This window comes from Lynx rufus, unplaced genomic scaffold (assembly GCF_022079265.1).
Source record: "Lynx rufus isolate CCGP_SWC_20201006 ecotype Redwood Valley unplaced genomic scaffold, mLynRuf1.p SCAF_14, whole genome shotgun sequence".
NCBI lineage: Eukaryota > Metazoa > Chordata > Mammalia > Carnivora > Felidae > Lynx > Lynx rufus.
This window is the reverse complement of record NW_025814828.1, coordinates 64,063,605-64,086,723: the sequence shown is the minus strand read 5'-3', so window position 1 is coordinate 64,086,723 and position 23,119 is coordinate 64,063,605. Positions and strand designations below refer to the sequence as shown.

Below are 23,119 nucleotides of genomic sequence, written 5' to 3'. Positions count from 1 at the left end.
TTTATTTAGAGGTAAGGAGTTAAATCATGATTCTACAAGTAGCAAATTTTGTGTTTATCCTTTGAAATTATAAAAATATGGAGTGCTTCATGAATTTGTAGCATCCTTGCACAGGGGCCATGCTAAATATCTGTATCGTTCCAATTTTGGTATATGTGCTGCTGAAGGGAGTACTGGCTGTAATTTTAAATAGGGTTAACCTAGGCTTCATGAAGAAGAAGGTATTTGAATAAAGCAGTGACTCTCAACTGTGGGTGTGGGGGTTTGCCTTATGGAGGACATTTGGCAATGTCTAGAGACCTTTTTGGTTGTAATCACTAGGGGATGATTCAGCAGTGCTGCTGGCATCTACTGGGTGGAGGTCAGGGATGCTCTTAAGCATCCTACAATGCATGGGACAGCTCCCTACAACAAAGAATTATCTGGCCCAAAATATTAGTAGTGCTGAGGATGAGAAACCTTGCATTTAAAACTTAGAGGCAGTGAGGGTGTTGGATATGCAGAGGTCTGAGGGAGGAGCATTCTAGGAAAAGAGAAAAGTCATGGCAAAGTCCCTAAGATGGGAATGTGACAGGTTTTTTAGAGAAACTGAATGTAGGCCCAGAAGCACAATAGGACATGAGGTAAGATGAAGAGGGGCAACATTATGTAGTGACTTGGGGGTCATTGCAGGGACTTTGGCTTTTATTCTGAGCCAGTGGAGGTTTTGATGGCGAGGACATGTCATGATAGGATTTAGCTTTCACAGACTCACTCTGGCTGTTGTGTATGGATTATTGGAGGGAAAGTGAGAGATGGTATAGAGCAGTGGTAGGTAGCAGTGGAGATGGATGTATGTTGAAGCTAGAACAATAGGATTTCCTGAAGGGTCAAATGAAAAATGTAAGAGAAAGAGAGGAGTGAAAAATGGCTTCAGGTTGTTGGGGGGAGCAACTGGAATAAGGGAGTTACTGTCAACTGAGGTAGGAAAGACTGGTAGAGCAGATTGGGTGGGGAGAAGTTAGTAGTTCAGTTTTAGAATGGTGTGGTTGAAATCCGTATTAGACATCTGAGTGAATATGTTAAATAGTTGGTTGGATAGGTTAGAGGTTTAAGAGTAGGAATCCGGGTAATGTAAACATGTAGATGTTAATTTTTTTAATGTTTGTTTGTTTGTTTGTTTGTTTATTGAGGGAGAGAGAGAGAGAGAGCAAGCCAGGAGGGACATAGAGAGAGGGAGACAGAGAATCCTAAGCAGACTCTACATGCTGAGCACAGAGCCGAACATGGGGCTCAAACTCATGAACTGTGAGATAATGCCCTGAGTCAAAACCAAGAGTCGGATGGTTAACCGACTGAGCCACCTAAGTGCCCCCAACAGCCCCAGATTTTTAACCCATTCCAGCATCAACCGTAAATCCCTAATCTTATTTGAATACCATCTAAATCAAATGTGGATGAGAGTCAAGGTGTAATTCATCCTAAGGCAAAAATCTTATTCGGCTGTGAACCTGTGAAACCATACAAATTACCTGCTTCCAAAATACAATCTGTGGGACAGACAATAGGGTAGACATTCCTATTCCAGAAGGGAGAAATTGGAAAGAAAACAGATGTCCTAGATTCCAAGCAAGTCTGAAACCTAGCAGGGCAAATTCCATTAGATTTTAAGGCTCAAGAATTATCCTCTTTGGGTTGATGCTCTGTTCTTTGGCCCACTGGTGTGTGTGGCAGGCTCACCCTTGAGGCCCCTGGACGTTGGCAGTCTGGCCCATTGAAACTGAGGATTCAGCCTTTTCCCCCTAGGGCCTCTTTCCTCTGGGCCTATAGTGGTGGCAGCAGCCCTGCTGACTCTGAATTGCCTTGAGGTAATTCTTCCCTCTTCTTGAAGGATAACACCTTTTGGCAGTCACATAGGTCTATTGTCCTGTCCTGTGGAATCCCAGAAGTGTGAAAGCCTTCCTTCATTATGTCCTGTCTCTTTCCCCTTTAGTCTAAGCTGGCAGTGTTTCTGCTGATAGAACTCCATCTCTGTTCCTGGCTTCTGCTGAGTTGGCTGATTAGGATCCGTGAGTCACACCTGTGACCTCTTATTCAAAAGACTGTCCAGCCATAACCTTGGTGTTGCCTCCTGAACATGCTTTCACATTTTGTTATATGGATAGGCTGAGATTTTTCCAGATCTTCAAGTTATGGTTCCTTTTTGCCTAACAATTCCTTCTTCAATGTATCTTTCTCCTCTCACATTTTACTATGAGCAGCAAGCAGAAACCAGGCCCCACCTTCAACATCGCTTAGAAATCTCCTTAGCTAAATATGCATGTTCCGCACTTACAATTTTTACCTTCCACCCGACACTAGGACACAATTCATCCAAGTTCTTTTTTACTTTATATCAGTCAAATTCTGTCCAGTTTCCAATAGCATGCTCCTCATTTCTTTCTGAGATCTCACCAGAATCATCTTTAATATCCGTATTCCTACCAAAAATCTCTGTAAGGCAATCTAGGCTTTATGTAGCATGCACCTCAAAACTCTCCCAGTCTTTGCCCATTCCCAGTTTTTTCCTTAAATTTTTAATATTTATTTATTTATTTGTCTTAAAATTTTTTTTAACATTTATTTATTTTTGAGACAGAGAGAGACAGAGCATGAATGGGGGAGGGTCAGAGAGAGAGGGAGACACAGAATCCAAAACAGGCTCCAGGCTCCAAGCTGTCAGCACAGAGCCTGACGCGGGGCTCACACTCATGGACCGCAAGATCATGACCCAAGCCGAAGTCGGATGCTCAACCGACTGAGCCACCCAGGTGCCCCTTTAATATTTATTTTTGAGAGAGAGAGAGAGAGACAGAGCATGAGCAGGTGAGGGGCAGAGAGAGAGGGAGACACAGAACCTGAAGTAGGCCCCAGGCTCTGAGGTGTCAGCACAGAGCCCCATACAGGACTCAAACTCACGAACCATGAGATCATGACCTGAGCCGAAGTTGGATGCTTAACCAATTGAGCCACCCAGGCACTCCTGCCCATTCCCAGTTTTAAAGCCACTTCTAGGGCCGCCTGCGTGGCTCAGTCAGTTGAGCATCTGACTCTCGTTTTCCGCTCAGTTTGTGATCCCAGGGTTGTGGGATTGAGCCCCGAATTGGGCTCCCCTGTTTAACATTCTGTCTTTCTCTCCCTCTGCCCCTTTCTCCTGCTAGCAATCTCTCTGTATATCTCTAAAATAAACAAAAAAATAAAGCCACTTCCATATTTTTATGTATCTGTTACAGCAACATCCCACTTCTTGGTAACCAAAATCTGTATCAGTGTGCTAGGGCTGCCATAACAAAATACCACAGACTGTGTGGCTTAAATAACAGAAATATATTTTCCCACAGTTCTGAAGGCTAGATATCCAAGTTCAAGATGTTGGCAAGTTTGGTTTCTTCCAAGGCCTCTCTCCTTGGCTTGTAGGTGGCCATCTCACTGTGTCTTCACATGATCTTTCCTCTGTGCATCCCTGATGTTTCTTTGTGTGTCCCAATATTCCCTTTCTTATGAGGGCACATCAGTCAGGTTGTATTAGGGCCCACCCATCTGGTGGCTTCATTTTAATTTAATCACCTCTTTAAAGACCTTATCTCCAATATGGTGGCATTCTGAGGTACTACGGTAAGGTTTCAACATATGAATAGGGCTAGATGCAATTTAACCCATAGCAATCACTCAGCATGAATAATCAGCTGCAGAACTTGTTAGATTTGCCTGCATAATAATCCTGTTTTCTTCCTAGTACTATGAAGTATTCCTTCGACAGTCCCCAATTGAGCCCTGCTTTCTGTTTCATGAAGGTGGGTACTGGTGTGAGTTCATAGTTCACACCAGTAGCTGAGGACACAATGGCCATCATCACTTTCCATCCTCAGGAATTAAGACAGGTGGGACTCACAGAATTAATAAGGGGCAGCTTTTGTAGCAGCCCTTATTTTCACTATCCTCCAGTTGGTTTTGGAAGTTTCAGGGCAGATAGCAGAAACTACACATCCACTGAGTATTTGTGTGGGTTGGGAGGAGGGGTTGGAGGTGAGGATGAGGAGGTGGCAAGGATATTTTTAACCATGCTGCTCGCATAAGCAAACCACAGAGACTGAGGTGGGGTTACCAAGTTAATTATCATGTGAGGACTTCCAGGTATTTTCACAAGAACTTTGCCCATGGAAGTTGGTAGGTACTCTACTGACTCTAAAAGCCAATTCAATAGAGATGAGAATATAGTCAGAATTCCATAACTCAAATAATACTCTACACTTGTAATGCACTTAAGGCTTTCAAATGTTCCCACGTTAAAACATTCCTATACTTAACGTGATCATCTCAACCAATTTGTGAAGTAGGTAAGAGGAGAGGTATTGAAACCCTCATTTCAGATGAGCAAATGGAGGCATAGAGGTACCCAAGGTTAAAGAGCCAGTGAATAGCCAACCTAGGGCTTGAACCCATGTCATTGATTCCTGACCTTTTTGTAATTAAAAAAGTTTGAGTATAGTTGTCACACAGTTCCTAGCCTTTTATTTTTATGTATGTATGTATGCATTTATTTAAATAGATACAACTTTATTAATATCAAAGTAGATTGTGAAACAGGTATTACTAGAGTTAAAAAAGAAGACTTAAAGGTAGGAGGTTCAATGTAAAAGGAAAATAAAACAATTTAAAATTATGTCTATATAATAATATACATATTATATATTATAATTGTATTATGTTTAAAAAGCCTTTAATTCATTTATTTTAATTTTAATTCCAGTATAGTTAACATGCATTGTTAGATTAGTTTCAGGTGTACAATATAGTGAGTCAACACTTCCATACATCACCCTGTGCTTATCACAAGTGCACTCCTTAATCCCCATCACCTATTTAGTCCCCCACCCCCACCTAGCCTCTGGTAATCATCAGATTGTTCTCGATAGTTAAGAGTGTTTCTTGGTTTGTCTCTCTCTCTCTTTTTCCCCCTTTGCTTATTTGTTTCTTAAATGCCACATATGAGTGAAATCATTTGGTATTTGTCTTTCTCCAACTGACCTGTTTCACTTAGTGTTATACTCTCCAGCTCCATCCATGTTGTTGCAAATGGCAAGATTTTATTCTTTTTTATGGCTGAATAGTATTCCATTTTATATGTATATCATGTCTTCTTTATCCATTCAACTATCAGTGGATACTTGGGTTGCTTACAAAATTTGGCTCTTGTAAATGATGCTGCAATAAATATCAGGATGCATGTATCCCTCTGAATTAGTGTTCTTGTAATAAAAAACGGGCAGAAGACATGAACCAGACATTTCTCCAAAGACATACAGATGGCCTTCAGACACATGAAAAAATGCTCAACATCACTCATCATCAGGGAAATGGAAATGAAAACCACAATGAGATATTACCTCACACCTATCAGAATGGCTAAAACAAATAATATAAGAAACAACACATGTTGGCAAGGATGCAGAGAAAGCAGAACCCTTTTGCACTGTTGGTGGGAATGCAAACTGGTGCAGCCACCGTGGGAAACAGTATGGAGGTACCTCAAAAAGTTAAAAATAGAACGACCCTGGGATCTAGTAATCACACTACTGGGTATTTACCCCCAAAATATAATTCTTGGCGTTTTAACTGTAGAGCTCCAACATAGTTTATTGTGATTTATCCTTGTGAAGGGCTAAATTTTAAAAATTTTTTAATGCTTATTTATTTTTGACAGAGAGAGAGAGAGAGACAGAGCATGAACGGGGGAGGGTCAGAGAGAGAGAGGGAGACACAAAATCTGAAGCAGGCTCCAGGCTCTGAGCTGTCAGCACAGAGCCTGACACGGGGCTCGAACTCACAGACTGCGAGATCATGACCTGAGCCAAAGTCAGATGCTCAACTGACTGAACCACCCAGGCACCCCTGTGTCAAGCTAATGTTTAGGCTCTCTTCAGTGATGTAAAAATTTTAAAATGTTCTGAACTCAAAGGAAGAACTTATTTACCATGATCATTCCCTTCCATGACCTCTTTCTTTTCTTTGAGGACTCACATCTTTGAGGTGGTGTTTCCGTGGGTGGTTGGGATATTTGCAGTGGAGATGTATGAAGAGAATTGAAAAATTATTGCTTCTTCATGATGGGGCAGAGGCTTAATTTAGTTCCTTATTTACAACAAGAATAACTCTCACACTTTCTTTAGAAAACTATGAAAAAGGCTCAAACTAGAGTAAGCACTGTGTCTATTATATAGGTTTTGTCAAAACCTGATAAGTAAAGCAGTGCTTCTCCTGAGATGTGAAAATAGTGTATTTTTTGTGATATAGAACATTGCTTTATGTTAAGTGTTATTTATAATAGGATTTGAGAAATGTGCCTTCTTGTCTGACTATTGCAGGGCTGATTACTGTAGGGCTTGGAGAGAAAATTTGTCAGAGAGGAGTCTTTGCTTGATTCCTGATTTTGTGGTCTGGACAGAAGGACCTTCTGTGTTCAGAAGGAGGCTGTAAAGAAGTTTTTCACCACCAGGCCAGGAGCAGTCTGTGACTTGACATCACTTTACTTCCAGGAAAGGTAAACCTGGGATAGCCAAACAGCAAGCAGGAGGCTGATGGCTTGCCATAGTCTGGGTTGTGGATTGCTGGGGCTGGGCTGCTCATTGTGGAGGAACTGAGCTAAGTAATACTAGCCCTTGTACACCAGCCAGGTGTACTGGCATGAGAACGCAGGCCAGATTCAGATGAGGGAGTGTCCGCATAGACCTCCTTCCCCTGAGAGGGAACTTCTACAGACTCCTCAGGGCCATGCCATGGGGCTGAGTCACCTGAGTGAGATGCTGTCCCCTGCCAACCACCAGAGATAGAATGGTCTGCCATCCCAAAATACTTTTTTCAAAAATTCTTTTCCAGCACCATGATGTGTTTCAGCCATCAGCAGTCCCCCTACCAGCTCCTGTTTGGGGATCCCCACCTCTTTGAAGATCTCTTGGGCTTAAAGATCCACATCTCTCCAGATGCCTTTTTCCAGATTAACACTGCTGGTGCTGAGGTGCTGTATCTGATAGTGGGGGAGCTGAGTGGAGTGAACTCTAACACCATCCTCCTTAATATCTGCTGTGGAACTGGCAAGTGACAGCCCAGGGCAGAATCTACATGCTTCTTAGTTTCCAAACCCTATCTGCCTGGCACCCAGGGCCCAGGTGGGGAGGTGGTGGTAGTGGTGCAGGCATAATGCCAGTGGTTCAAAATCCTAAAATACCCTCCACTTATCCTCTTACTTCCTCAGGTGTGATTGGTCTCTCTTTGGCTCAGTATACCTCCCAGGTCCTTGGGATGGAGTTGGTGGAGCAGGCAGTAGAGCATGCCAGGTGGACTGCAGCCTTCAGTGGTACACTGCTCACAGTCTGGAGAGAAATTAAGAGCTGCAGTGTTTCTGTGCTGTGTAAAGGGTTATGTGGGAAAAGGGCATCTGCTAGATCTGTGACCTGCGCAGAGTGAAAGGAGGGTGTCCTGGAGTGGTTGGAATTGGGTCCTGATGGTTTTTCTGAAAGAGGTCCCAATAGCTAATCTCCCCCTGCCTTTTTTTTCATCAAGGTGATGAACAAGCCTCGATGATAGGAAGAGAACTTGACAAAACTTTGGATAATATAGAAGAGCCTTCTTGACATTAAACTCATGAGGCATCATAATATGTGATAGGTTTCAAATAATTTTTGGCAACAGAACCTTTTAGTTGAACAAAATCGTATGCCAAACTACAGTATAGAACACAGATCCCTTTGTTCCCTGTACCCTACCTGCAAACGACTCCTGAGGCTCTGTGAAAATCTCTAATAGAGCAGAAAGAGCACTTGAGTAAAAGTCAAGGTTTTCTTCTTGGTAGAAGTACTTATGTGCTATGTGTCACTAAGTTTTAAAATAACTTAAGATGAAAGGCCTACTGAGGAAAGGAAGGAAGGAAAAGTGCTTTGGCAAAAACAAGGCAAGTCCAAAAGCATTTCTTTCACTGTTATTCAGAGGTATATCAGATCCAAAGGGAAGATGGCAGAGCCCTGACTCCTGTACATTTCTGTAAAGCTGAAGCCCCCCACTTCCTTTAATGCTGGGCTTGAGTTTTGAATTCTGTCACGTGGGCCTCTCTTCTGCAGGCATCACCAACTGTGAATTCCACACTGGTCAAGCAGAGAATATTTTGCCACAGTTACTAAAGTCAAAGGAAGATGGGCAGTTCATTGTTGCTGTGGTGAACTCAGCCCAAGTGGGACTGCGTAAGGATGGATAGCTTTCCTGTTACAGAACTAGTTGGGTATTCTCATGATGTCCACCACTTTTAGTCCCTTATTCCCATACTATGCTAAGGGTGCTCCCAGCGGGCTGGCTCTGATCCTATTTCTCTATTCCCAAGAAATCCTAGGTGCTGGCCAGTTGGTAGTTTCTGATAACCCAGACCATGATAGGTTAATCATATTAATAGCAATGTGTTTCTTCCTTCAGATTACTACGTGGTTCAAGGCATTCAAAACTGCAGGGCTATCTGCATACCGATTTTTGTTTCCTGTAAGCCCCATGGTGAAACCACAAGGAACATCATTGAGTGAGTCTTGACTTCCCTTTTTATTTTCTCCCGATGATAAAAGTAATTTATACTTGCTATACAGATTTAGAAAACATAGAGTAATATAATATGTAACATATATAAAGTAATATAATATATAAAGTAATTCATACTATACAGACTTACAAAACACAGAGTAATATAATATAAAGAAACAGAAAAAAGTCATTATACTATCATCAACAGTCAGTTATAGGGCCAGGTCTTGGGTAAGGCAAGTAAAGCAACTCGCTTAGGGCAAGTTTAGTAACACAAAATTTAGTAAGATGGTGCACAAAATCTCAGTCATTAAGGTACATTTTTAATGCAGTATTTTCAGAAATCAAAATTAGTCCAAGTAATCTATGATGAAAAACATATTAAGTTTTTTTTTAAAAAAAAAAACAAGATCTACTCTTGTGCTTGCTAAACCCTGCCTCAGTGACCTTACTCTAATCCTAGTCCTGGTTCCAATGAAACCTTATTTATCAAAGCAGGCATCCAGGCTGAGGGTTGTTTCCAATTTGATTTTCCAAAATATTGCATTAACGTATTTTTGTCTTGATTACTGAGTTTTTTGGCACCCTCTTAAATTTTTCACCCAGAGTAAATGCCTCTTGCTTCACTCCAGTCCTGGTACTGGTCAATTATTTTGATTTTTCAAATGTTTTCTTCCTTCTCTCTCTCTCCCTCTCCTTTTTACATAAGGAAAACAATTTCTAATATTCAAACAACATAGGTGGGTATGGAGTATAGATGATATACCTGGATGGAACAAGTGAGAGTTAAAAATAAATGAATAGAGCTTTCAAGTCAATGAGCTGGAAAAAGAGTAATAAACCTAAAGGAAACTGAAGGGAAAAATCAATAATGCTGAATAGAATCCAGAAATTAATGAACCTATAGACATGACAAATAAGAAAGTGTTATTGGAAGAAGAAAATAAAACAGATAAATCTAATCAAGAATATGAAAGAATAAAACATGAAAATATAAAGTCTTAAAAGAGAAAAAGAGCATAACTACAGATATGAAGAATTTTTTTAGGTTTATTCATTTATTTTGAGAGAGACAAAGTACGAGTGGGGGAGGGGCAAAGAGAGAGGGAGGATCCCAAAGAGGCTCCACGTGATCAGTGCATAGAGCCTAATGTGGGGCTCAAACTCACAAAACTGTGAGATCATGACCTGAGCCAAAATCAAGAGTCAGACCCTTAACTGACTGAGCCACCCAGGTGCCCCAAGTTTTTTAAAATTATAAGAAAATACTTTGTACAACTCACAATATATTTGAAAACCTAGATGGGCAATTTTCTGGGGAAATGCAAATGGATAATACTAATTTTAAGTAAACCTAAACAGACCAGTAACCATGGAAAAGAATCAAGAAAGTTGTCAAAGAGCTTCTTCTCCCCAAAATAAAAGCAGGAGACCGATAAATTTTCACAATCTTATTTCCTTGTCTATTCTTGCACATTTACCTCTTCCAATTGTCCTTTATTTTAATTTTATTATACTGTTTAAAAATGTTTTTGAGGGGCACTTGGGTGTCTCAGTGGGGAAAAGATGGGCTGTTCAGTAACTGATGGTGGACAACTGGGTAGCCAGGGTGAAAAACAGAGTTGGATCCATATCTCACACTTTATACCAGGATAAATTACAAAGCAGTCAGAGATTTAACTGTAAAAAGGGGAAACCATAAATGTACCCCAGGAAATCATAAAATTTCTTTATAATCTTGGAATGTAGAAACCCTTTCTAACTATGAAAATTTAGAAGCCATGTAATAAAAGGTTAAGTTTGCCTACATAAAAAGTAACTTCTCCCTTTGTTACACCATACACAGAAATAAATTCAAAATGGGTCATAGAACTAAAACATAGGAGTAAATTTTTGTGACCTTCAGTTAGGCAAAACTTTCTTAGATATGACATTTAAAAACCCAAGCAACAACAACAAAATATATACATATACATACACACACACACACACACACACACATATATATATATATCAAATATGTGTGTGTATATAACTGGACATCATCAAAGTTAAAAATCTTTTGTGCTGTAAATGATACCATCAAGAAAATGAAAAGACAACCCATAGAATGAGGGTAAATATTTGCAAATAATTTATCTGATAAGGGACTGATACCCAAACACCAGACACAAAAGGCCACATCTTGTATGATTCCATTTATAGGCAATGTCCAGAGTAGGCAGATCTCAAGAGACAGAAAGTAGATTTGTGGTTGCCTAGGGCTGAAGGTCAGAGGATTGTAGAGAAGTAGAGACTGAGGGCCAAAGAGTGTGTGGTACCTTCTTGGGTTAATGAAAATATTCCAGAATTGATTGTTGTGATAGATGCACAACTTTGTGAATATACTAAAAACCACTGAACCTGGGGCACCCAGTCGGTTAAGCATCCTATTCTTGATTTTGGCTCAGTTAATGATGTCATGTTGATGAGACTGAGGTCCATGTCAGGCTTTGTGCAGGGTGTGGAGCCTGCTTGAGATTCTTTCTCTTCCTCTCCCTCTTTTCCTCCCCTATTTGCACATGCACTCTCTCTCTCCTAAAAATAAAAATAAAATTAAAAACCCCTGAAAAAAGAAATAAAAAATCACTGAACTGTATAAATGGGTAAGCTTTATGGTATGTGAATTACATCTTGATAAAATAGTTAAAAATAAATAACTTGCATGCTAAAAAGCACCAAAATCAAAGATGGGAGATGACATACAAACTGGAAAAAAATTTGTAGTTCATATCATAGACAAAGAGTTTTTTCCTTAAGTTATAACAAACTCCTAGAGATTGATAAGAAAAAAAAATGAACAGCACTGAAGAAAAATGGACAGAAGACATGAAAAGAAAATTTAATGTGTTTATGAACCATGAAAGGATGCTCAGTCTCTTCTATTGTAATGGAAATACAAATTAAATGTACCCTGAGATACCACTTTTTACATCTCAGATTGGCAGAAGTTCAAAAGTTTGATACTACACTGTTAGCAATACTATGAACTCTAAAAAATTACTGGTCAGAGTATAAATTGGTACTATCCCTGGAGAGGGAAATTTAGCAATATAGATTATAAATGTATATATACCCTTTAAGTCAGTAATTCCATTCCTGAATCTTTATCCTGCAAATACACTGACACATATGTAAAATAGTTATTTATTGCAATATTATAACAGCAAACAATGAAATATCTTAAACGTCCATCAGTGGGAAACTAGTTAAACTATCTATGCTATATCCGTACAATGGAATACTGTGCTGCCATAAAAAGGAATGCAGATGTTCTCCATGTGCAGATATGGAAAGATTTCTAAGGCATGTTATTTTAAAAAACAGCTTTATTGAGATATAATTCACATATAAAATTGGTCTATTTAAAGTGCACAATTCTGTGGTTTTTACTATGTTCTCAGACTTGTACAGCCATTACCACTGTTTCCAGAACTTTGTCATCACTTCAAAAAGAAACCCTGCACCTCTTCCCTGTTACTCCCCAGTTTTCCCCAACCCCCTGGCCCTAGGCAACCACTAATCTACTTTCTGTCTTTATGGATTTGTCTGTTCTGCAAAGTTCATACAAATGGAGTCATACCACATGTGGTTCGTTGAAAGTGGCATCTTTTGCTTATCATAATGTTTGCAAGGTTCATCCATGTTGCAGCATGCATCAGTATTTCACTCCTTTTTATGACTGAATAATATTTCACCTCATGGATGTATCGTATTTTATATATTCATGCATCAGTTGATGGACATGTGAGTTGTTTCTGCTTTTTGCCTTTTATGAATAATGCTGCTGTGAACATTCATGTGCACATTTTTGTATGGACATACGCTTTCATTTCTCTTGGGTATCTAAGATACCTAGGAGTGGAATTGGTGGGTCATGTGTAACTCTATGTTAACCTTCTGAGGAACTGCCAGCCTGTTTTCCAAAAAGCTGCCCTACTTTATATTTCTACCAGAGGTTGTATGAGGGTTCCAACTTTTTGATATCCTCACCAACTCTTGTTACTGTCTGTCTTTTTTTATTATTTTCATCCTAATGGGTGAAAAGTGGTATCTCCTTGTGGTTTTGATTTGCATTTTCCCAGTGGCTAATGATATTGAGCAGTTTTTCATGTGCTTATTGTCCATTTGTATATCTTCTTTGGAGAAATATCTATTCAGATCCTGTGCCCATTTTTAATAAGATTGTCTTTTTATCATTGAGTTTTAAGATGTCTTTATATATTCTAGATACAAGTCCTTTATCAGATACGTGATTTGCCAAAATTGTCTCCCATTCTGTGGGTTCTTTGTTCACTTTCTTGATGGTGTCCTTGGAAGCACAAAAGTATTAATTTTGAATATGTCCAGACTTTTTTCTTTTGTGGCTTGTGATTTTGGTTCTAAGGTATGTTACTAAGTGGGAATAGGGAGGTATGCAGAATTGTTTATGTAATAGTAAACTGTCTTTGGAAAAAAGGACAAAATATGAGAATATAGATTTATATTTGCTTGTATAGGCGTAAAGAAACTGGTAAATTATATAAGAAAATGATAATGACAGCTATCTATAGTGGGAGAGAACTGCAGAGATAGGTCCACAGTTGGGAAGGAAACTTCACCGAATACTTTTTTATGTTATTTCATTGTTGAATAAAATGAAAATATTTATTATGTAAGACAATATATTTAAGAATGCAGTGATTAAGAGTAAACCTAGGATTCTGCTAAACACTCTTACTGAGTAAAATAAACATGGCCTCAAAAAGTCAAGAAAAATTTATTTTGAAAAGACAGTATATGCGTATGGTAGGAGAATTCAAATAATACAAAAGAGTATGGAGGGGATAATGAGTCTCTTTCTTGCTCCTGACCCCTAGTCCTTCAGATGTCACCACTCTTACCAGTTTCTTGTGTAGCCTATCAGAGATATTCTGTGATGGCACAAGTGTGTGTGTGTGTGTGTGTGTGTGTACACATACATGTATGTATATATACTATCCCTCTTTTTTTTAACAAATAGAAACAGACTAAAACACTGTTCTGCACCAGGCTTTTCGCTTAACAGTAGATTTTGGAGATTGTTCTACAATAATGTATAATGTGCATCAATACTTATAGGTCTACTTAATTTTTTAAATAGGTAATATAGTTTTAACTTACATAAATGTCATTTAACCAGTTCCTTGCTCCTGAATTTTAAGGTTGTTTCTACTCTATTGTTACCACAATGCTGCAGTGAATATCCTTGTACCTATACCTTTGCACATGTGTGCAGTGTATAGGCATATGTGATGAATAAGTGTAGGTGATAGTATATATAGTAGATAAATTCCTGTTGTCAAGTTACTGGGTTAGAGGATATATGCTTTTGGGGCATCAGTGTGGCTCAGTCGGTTAAGCATCTGACTCTTGATTTCGGCTCAGGTGAAGATCTCATGGTTTGAGAGGTTGAGCCCCCTGTGTTGGACTCTGCGCTGACAGATTCCCTCTCTCTCTGCCCCTCCCCTGTTCTTGCTCTATCTCTCTCTCTCTCTAAATAAACATCTTTTTAAAAAGGATATATGTTTTTAACGTTTTCAGGTATTTTCTAACAGCTCTAAAATCAACTTATCAAAAATATTTTTTTGGGACTGTGATTGGAAGTACACTGAACTTACTAATTTAGGGAAAAATTGAAATTTATACAGTGTTTTTTTAAAAATTTTTTTTAACATTTATTCACTTTTGAGAGACAGAACAGAGTGTGAGCTGGGGAGGGGCAGACAGACAGGGAGACAGAATCCAAAGCTGAGCTGTCAGCACAGAGCCTGACACGGGGCTCGAACTCACTGACCACAAGCTCATGACCTGAGCCGAAGTCAGACGCCCAACCAAGTGAGCCAACCAGGCGCCCTTACAGTATTTTTTATGTCCAAGTATGTGGTATGTCTCTTCCATTATTGTAGTTTTATGTAATTTTGTAAAGGTGTGTGTGTGTGTGTGTGTGTGTGTGTGTGTGTGTGTGTGTATTACAACATGGGTCTTTCTTCTTAAGGTTAATATAAGACATTGTAAACCTTTATTGGTATTATGTATGGGACCTTTTTAATTACTTTTTCTAAAGTTCATTTATTTATTTTGAGAGAGAGAGAGAGCATGAGCAGGAGAGGGGCAGAGACAGAGGGAGAGAGAATTCCAAGCAGGCTCTACACTAGTGGTGCAGAGCCTGACACAGGGCTCGAACTCATGAACTGTGAGATCATGACCTGAACTGAAACAAGAGTCAGACGCTTAACTGACTGAGCCACCCAGGTGCCCCATCATTACTTTTTCTAACTTGTTATTGCCAACCTATGTCCAGCTACCTTATTCTTTTATTAGTTTTATTTGTTTTCTTGTTGATTCTCTTGCATTTTCTTGATAGCTGGCAATATGATCACCATATCAAAATAGTTTTATCTCTCTCCTTCTAATATGTTTTCTTTCTTATTACATCGGATAAGAAACTGTTCCATTACAGAAGCAATAGTGAATATCTTGTCTTGTTCCTAATTTCAATGAGACAGTGCTGTTTAAACTATTCAGAGTCAAAGTCTGGGATTGTGATGCCTCCTGCTTTGGTCTTCTTCAAAATTACTTTGGCTATTTGGGGTCTTTTGTGGTTCCATACAAATTTTAGGATTGCTTGTTCTAGCTTCAAGAAGAATGCTGGTGCAATTTTGATTGGGATTGCATTGAATGTGTAGATAGCTTTGGGTAGTATTGACATTTTAACAATATTTATTCTTCCAATCCATGAGCACGGAATGTTTTTCCATTTCTTTGTATCTTCTTCAATTTCCTTGATAAGCTTTCTATAGTTTTCAGCATACAGATCTTTTACATCTTTGGTTAGGTTTATTCCTAGGTATTTTATGCTTCTTGGTGCAATTGTGAATGGGATCAGTTTCTTTATTTGTCTTTCTGTTGCTTCATTATTAGTGTATAAGAATGCAACTGATTTCTGTACATTGATTTTGTTTCCTCTATGACCTAGCAATAGCACTGCTAGGAATTTACCCAAGGGATACAGGAGTGCTGATACATAGGGGCGCTTGTACCCCAATGTTTATAGCAGCACTTTCAAAAATAGCCAAATTATGGAAAGAGCCTAAATGTCCATCAACTGATGAATGGATAAAGAAATTATGGTTTATATACACAACGGAATACTACATGGCAATGAGAAAGAATGAAATCTGGCCTTGTGTAGCAACGTGGATGGAACTGGAGAGTGTTATGCCAAGTGAAATAAGTCATAGAGAGAAAGACAGATACCATGTGTTTTCACTCTTACGAGGATCCTGAGAGACTTAACAGAAGACCATGGGGGAGGGGAAGGAAAAAAAATGTTAGAGAGGGAGGGAGCCAAACCATAAGAGAACTTAAAAACTGAGAACAAACTGAGGGTTGATGGGGGCTGGGAGGGAGGGGAGGGTGGGTGATGGGTACTGAGGAGGGCACCTGTTGGAATGAGCACTGGGTGTTGTATGGAAACCAACTTGACGATAAATTTCATATTTTAAAAAAGAAGAACTATTCAGAGTCAGCCAGGGAAACAAGAGCTCTTCTGTTTTGTCAGTTTGAGAGTAAATTGGTATAACCTTTTGTAGAACAGTTTAGAGATACATATCTTAGGGTCTTACAAACATACAGGCCCTTCAACTCAGCAATTGTACTAAATAACTAAAAATGTGTGCAAAGATATAACTATTAAGGATATTCAGGGAGGGACTTTTTGAAATAGCAAAAAGTTAGAAACAGCTTACATTTCCAGTAGCAAGGGATTAGATAAAGTGTGTTACACATATTTAATGGAATACCATATAGCCAATAAATGTGAGGTAGCCTTACATATAGTGGAGAGATGGACATGATTAACTGAAGAAACTGGTTGTAAAGCAGTATGTACAATATGTACAATGTGACTCCATTTTAAGAAACCAGTTTAAATATACATATTTAGAAAGATATAACCCGAAAAGTCAGCAGTGATTATCCTTTGTGATTTTAGTGGTGAATTTTTGTGCTTATTTTTGCTTGACTGCCTTTGAAATAAGGGAAAAAGGTAATCTACTTTGAAAAATTTCAATAGAATAATTTAATTCAATAATATTTATTAATTAATTTCCTGTCATATGAATCATACAGAAAAGTATATGGCTTGGGCTGCTTGCTCTATTCACTATTGAACCCCTACTCTGTGTCACAAACTGGGAACACAGAGATAAACAATAAGCACTTTTTGCCTCGTTTCTACCCTTGAAATGATTATACTCCACTGAGGAAGATGGTTAAAAAAAAATCCCAGGTAATTACATTAAATATAATAAATGTTATTGTAGAGAGAAACACAGGGAGCTGTTGGAACACAGGGAAGGGCTTATATTTGTTTTAATGTTTATTTTTGAGAGAAACAGACACAGCACCAGTGGGGGTGGGGCAGAGAGAGGGAAACACAGAATCTGAAGTAGACTCCAGGCTCCATGCTGTCAGCATAGAGCCCAACGCGGAGCCGAACTCACAAACCGTGAGTGAGATCATGACCTGAGCTGAAGTAGGATGCTAAACTGACTGAGCCACCCAGGCGCCCTGGGAAGGGCTTACATTTTTAAAAAAATGGTGTTCCTATAGTTTCTCCTTGGTTTCTAGGAACTGATAATTATCTGTTTCTACAGGATGTGTTGTCCTCCAGACTCTGCTAAGAAGCCCCTCGGTGAGCCTTTTGTCCTCAGAAAAGCTGTGCCTGTGGATCTGTTCCCTCACACCCTGCACTGTGAGCTGGTGCTCCTCTTCACTTGATAAGCAGCCTCCTATGAGACTGCAGGCTCTTTGTTAAGGCTGAAGTTTCAGTAACTTCCAGGTTTGGCATATTGCTACATTGCAGACCCTGAGAGCATTATTGGAGAAACCAGTCTTTGGATAATGATCAGGAAGAGTGTTACAGGTGACTCTTGAACGACACGGGTTAGGGCCACTGACCCCCCCCCCCCCCAGTTGAAAATCTGCATCTAACTTTTGATTCCTCAAAAACTTAACTATGAAGAGCCTACCTTTGACTGGAAGCCTTACCGATAACAGAACCAGTAAATTAACACATATGTTGTATGTTATATGTTATATGTATTACATACAGTATTTGTACTATGAAGTAAGCTAGAGAAAATAAAATGTTATTAAGAAGAGAAAATACATTTACTGTATGGTATTTACTGAAAGAAAAAACCCGTGTGTAAGTCCATCTGTGTAGTTCAAACCAGTGTTGATCAGGGGTCAACCATATCTGATGCAGATTTATAACCTTAGCTTTCAGAGTCCCTTGCTTTCATGTGTGTTTGCCTGGTGTAGCCACTCCTTGGCCCTGAATCTAGATTGTTCCTTTTGCAGTCAGCCTGTCATGGCTCCCTTGGTCGTCGTTTGGTCTTCTCTCCTCTGTTTGTAGTGTGGTGATAACTGAGCTTTTCACTACAGCTGGTAATAATATCAAATTGACTTGGGTCTCTATTTTTGCAGAGATTTTGTTAGATAATGTTCTGCATTTATGAACTAGTCAAGGATTAGAACTAGAAACAAATCTAGCTTTTTTAAAAAGCAGAGGAAGCTATAATGTCATTGCAGGGTAACTTCATGATCTCAGGGCTTTATTCCTTTGGGTTTTCTAGGCTGTGAAGTTCTAGAATACCCTTTAAAAATGTGGTTACCCTGGGAGCAATAGCACCAATGATCTCTCATCTATGGAGAGAGAATTGGTTATAGTAGACACCTTATGGGAAAGAAGATCTTCAAAGAAGAGACCAAATACCTGTAATTGTGCTATGTAGTATGGACACAGAAAGTTCTAGAATCCCCTAATGATCCAGTACATACTATAATAAACTGGATATTGAAACTGGCTTCTCTAGTCCATGATTTATTCAACTCTGGAGTTGTTCTTGGTTACTTGTCCAACAATTTAGATCGTGTTTTGAATCTTTTTAACAGCCTAAGTATGTGTACAAAAATCTGATTTACAAAATGATATTGGGTCAACTACTATTTTTAATTCTCAATCCTAAGTAACTTCTAGAGAAGCCTCCTCAGAAAAGTGTGGCTATTAAAGTTACTATATACATATCCATTTTAAGAAATACTAGAAGGAAATAATGTAAAGTGATTGAAAACAGTGTTGACTTACGGCAGTTAGATAAGTTTTATTTTCATTTCCCTATTTTTCATTTTATGTAATGGGAAAATGACTTTTATTTCTCCTCTTTTGTTCCCCATAATGTAAATGGCAATACTATCTATTAGTTACCTAAGCCAGAAACCAGAGTTATCTTTCTCATTCTCATACCCAACTGCCTGCAAGGGGGATTCCACCTGGATATCTTCTTGATACACCAAACTCAACATATCGAATGCTGCATGCTTCACATCTTTCCCCCAAACTTGTTCTTGCTCCTATATTCCCAATTTTGATGAATATACCAATCTACACACTCAATCCAAAAGCTTTAGAATTCTGAGTCCTTCTTCTCCTGTACCTCCTGCTCCCATCTAACCAAGTCTCTATCTCTGTAGGTCACCACATTATTGCTCAAAAGGCCATCTTCTTAACTGATGCTGCTGTATCCATTCTTGACCCCATGCATTCCATTCTCTACAGCCATAGTGAATTTTCCAAAATGTCAATCTCATTGTGGTTTCCCAGTGCTTAAAATCTGTAATTAACTTCTTATTGCTTTTAAAAAATCCAAAATTCTTGGGGCACCTGGGTGGTGGCTCAGGTGGTTAAGCGTCTGACTTTGGCTCAGGTCATGATCTCACTGTCTGTGAGTTCAAGCCCTGCGTTAGGCTCTGTGCTGACAGCTCAGAGCCTGAAGCCTATTTCAGATTCTGTGTCTCCCTCTCTCTCTCTCTGCTGCTCCCCCTGCTCATGCTCTGTCTCTCTCTCTTTCTCTAAAATAAACATTAAGGGGCGCCTGGGTGGCTCAGCCGGTTAAGCGGCCGACTTCGGCTCAGGTCATGATCTCACGGTCCGTGAGTTCAAGCCCTGCGTCGGGCTCTGTGCTGACAGCTTAGAGCCTGGAGCCTGTTTCAGATTCTGTGTCTCCCCCTCTCTGACCCTCCCCCGTTCATGCTCTGTCTCTCTCTGTCTCAAAAATAAATAAACGTTAAAAAAAATTTTTTAAATAAACATTTTTTTTGAAGTTTAAAATTCTTTTTTTTTAATATATGAAATTTATTGTCAAATTGGTTTCCATACAACACCCAGTGCTCATCCCAAAAGGTGCCCTCCTCAATACCCATCACCCACCCTCCCCTCCCTCCCACCCCCCATCAACCCTCAGTTTGTTCTCAGTTTTTAACAGTCTCTTATGCTTTGGCTCTCTCCCACTCTAACCTCTTTTTTTTTTCCTTCCCCTCCCCCATGGGTTTCTGTTAAGTTTCTCAGGATCCACATAAGAGTGAAACCATATGGTATCTGTCTTTCTCTGTATGGCTTATTTCACTTAGCATAACACTCTCCAGTTCCATCCACGTTGCTACAAAAGGCCATATTTCATTATTTCTCATTGCCACGTAGTATTCCATTGTGTATATAAACCACAATTTCTTTATCCATTCATCAGTTGATGGACATTTAGGCTCTTTCCATAATTTGGCTATTGTTGAGAGTGCTGCTATAAACATTGGGGTACAAGTGCCCCTATGCATCAGTACTCCTGTATCCCTTGGATAAATTCCTAGCAGTGCTATTGCTGGGTCATAGGGTAGGTCTATTTTTAATTTTCTGAGGAACCTCCACACTGCTTTCCAGAGCGGCTGCACCAATTTGCATTCCCACCAACAGTGCAAGAGGGTTTCCGTTTCTCCACATCCTCTCCAGCATCTATAGTCTCCTGATTTGTTCATTTTGGCCACTCTGACTGGCGTGAGGTGATATCTGAGTGTGGTTTTGATTTGTATTTCCCTGATAAGGAGCGACGTTGAGCATCTTTTCATGTGCCTGTTGGCCATCCGGATGTCTTCTTTAGAGAAGTGTCTATTCATGTTTTCTGCCCATTTCTTCACTGGGTTATTTGTTTTTCGGGTGTGGAGTTTGGTGAGCTCTTTATAGATTTTGGATACTAGCCCTTTGTCCGATATGTCATTTGCAAATATCTTTTCCCATTCCGTTGGTTGCCTTTTAGTTTTGTTGATTGTTTCCTTTGCTGTGCAGAAGCTTTTTATCTTCATAAGGTCCCAGTAATTCACTTTTGCTTTTAATTCCCTTGCCTTTGGGGATGTGTCGAGTAAGAGATTGCTACGGCTGAGGTCAGAGAGGTCTTTTCCTGCTTTCTCCTCTAAGGTTTTGATGGTTTCCTGCCTCACATTCAGGTCCTTTATCCATTTTGAGTTTATTTTTGTGAATGGTGTGAGAAAGTGGTCTAGTTTCAACCTTCTGCATGTTGCTGTCCAGTTCTCCCAGCACCATTTGTTAAAGAGACTGTCTTTTTTCCATTGGATGTTCTTTCCTGCTTTGTCAAAGATGAGTTGGCCATACGTTTGTGGGTCTAGTTCTGGGGTTTCTATTCTCTTCCATTGGTCTATGTGTCTGTTTTTGTGCCAATACCATGCTGTCTTGATGATGACAGCTTTGTAGTAGAGGCTAAAGTCTGGGATTGTGATGCCTCCTGCTTTGGTCTTCTTCTTTAAAATTCCTTTGGCTATTCGGGGCCTTTTGTGGTTCCATATGAATTTTAGGATTGCTTGTTCTAGCTTCGAGAAGAATGCTGGTGCAATTTTGACTGGGATTGCATTGAATGTGTAGATAGCTTTGGGTAGTATTGACATTTTGACAATATTTATTCTTCCAATCCATGAGCAGGGAATGTCTTTCCATTTCTTTAAATCTTCTTCAATTACCTTCATAAGCTTTCTATAGTTTTCAGCATACAGATCTTTTACATCTTTGGTTAGATTTATTCCTAGGTATTTTATGCTTCTTGGTGCAATTGTGAATGGGATCAGTTTCTTTATTTGTCTTTCTGTTGCTTCATTGTTAGTGTATAAGAATGCAACTGATTTCTGTACATTGATTTTGTATCCTGCAACTTTGCTGAATTCATGTATCAGTTCTAGCCGACTTTTGGTGGAGTCTATCGGATTTTCCACGTATAATATCATGTCATCTGCAAAAAGCGAAAGCTTGACTTCATCTTTGCCAATTTTGATGCCTTTGATTTCCTTTTGTTGTCTGATTGCTGATGCTAGAACTTCCAGCACTATGTTAAACAACAGCGGTGAGAGTGGGCATCCCTGTCGTGTTCCTGATCTCAGGGAAAAAGCTCTCAGTTTTTCCCCGTTGAGGATGATGTTAGCTGTGGGCTTTTCATAAATGGCTTTTATGATGTTTAAGTATGTTCCTTCTATCCCGACTTTCTCAAGGGTTTTTATTAAGAAAGGGTGCTGGTTTTGTCAAAGGCCTTTTCTGCATTGATTGACAGGATCATATGGTTCTTCTTTTTTCTTTTATTAATGTGATGTATCACGTTGATTGATTTGCGAATGTTGAACCAGCCCTGCATCCCAGGAATGAATCCCACTTAGTCTGAAGTTTAAAATTCTTGATGTAGCTTCAAAGCCCCTTCATAATCTGGGCAGCGCATTTGTCTATACATATTGAATTCCTTCCCCTGAAAAAGAATGTCTTCCATTCTGGTCCTTTTATACTGTTTCCTCAGTTTGTAAGGTGCTTTTTATTACCTCTCCTGGCTAATTCAACTTCTCTTTCTGTTTCTTAGATATTCCACAAGGAATATCTAATGAATATCTAATGAATAAATACAGAATTGGCCAGGGATAATCAGCTTCCTGATAATTTTGTTGGTGTTATTATCTTGTGAGGTGATCTTAGAATCATGCTTCTGTCATTTTTATTATGAAAACTTTCAAATATACAAGAAATTTGAAAGAATAGTACAACGAACACCAGTATATTTACCAAGATTCAACAAAGTTAACATTTTGCCATATTTGCTTTATCTCTGTGTATATTTGTTCTTTGATAAACTATTTGAAAGTAAGTTGTAGACATCATGACACTTCACTTTAAATACCTCAACATACATCTTCTAAGCATAAAGATGTTTTTCCACATAAGTATATGATACATAATACCATAAGTACTGCTAAAAGCAGTTAACAGCTCCTCACTGATCTTCACTAATATTTTTTAATATCTAATCCAGTGCTTCCTGAAGTATGGTTTACAGACTGCTTGATGGTTTACAGGGAGATAAGGAACTTGCACCACAGTGGATCAGTGCACAACATACTTCACTGAGAAAGTTTTGTCACAGAACAATGTCAGCTGAATAAAACAATGTGCTTAGTGACATAGTTCATTTACATCTATTGGATGGCTGAGTAGCAGTGTTCTGTATTCACATTTCCCCAGCTGTCTCCTAAGTGTCTTTTATGGCCAGTTCATATGTTGCATTTGGATGTGGTGTTTCTTTGAATCTAGAACAGTCTCTCC

At 39.2% G+C, this 23,119-nt stretch overlaps 1 non-coding gene across 1 annotated transcript; it reads right to left on the bottom strand.

Annotated features, from left to right (window-relative positions):
• Positions 1-71: 71 nt before the first annotated feature.
• LOC124509770 (U6 spliceosomal RNA) lies at positions 72-174 on the bottom strand. The gene has a single exon (XR_006961535.1). It is a non-coding gene; the product is annotated as a U6 spliceosomal RNA (small nuclear RNA).
• Between the last annotated feature and the right edge of the window lie 22,945 nt (positions 175-23,119).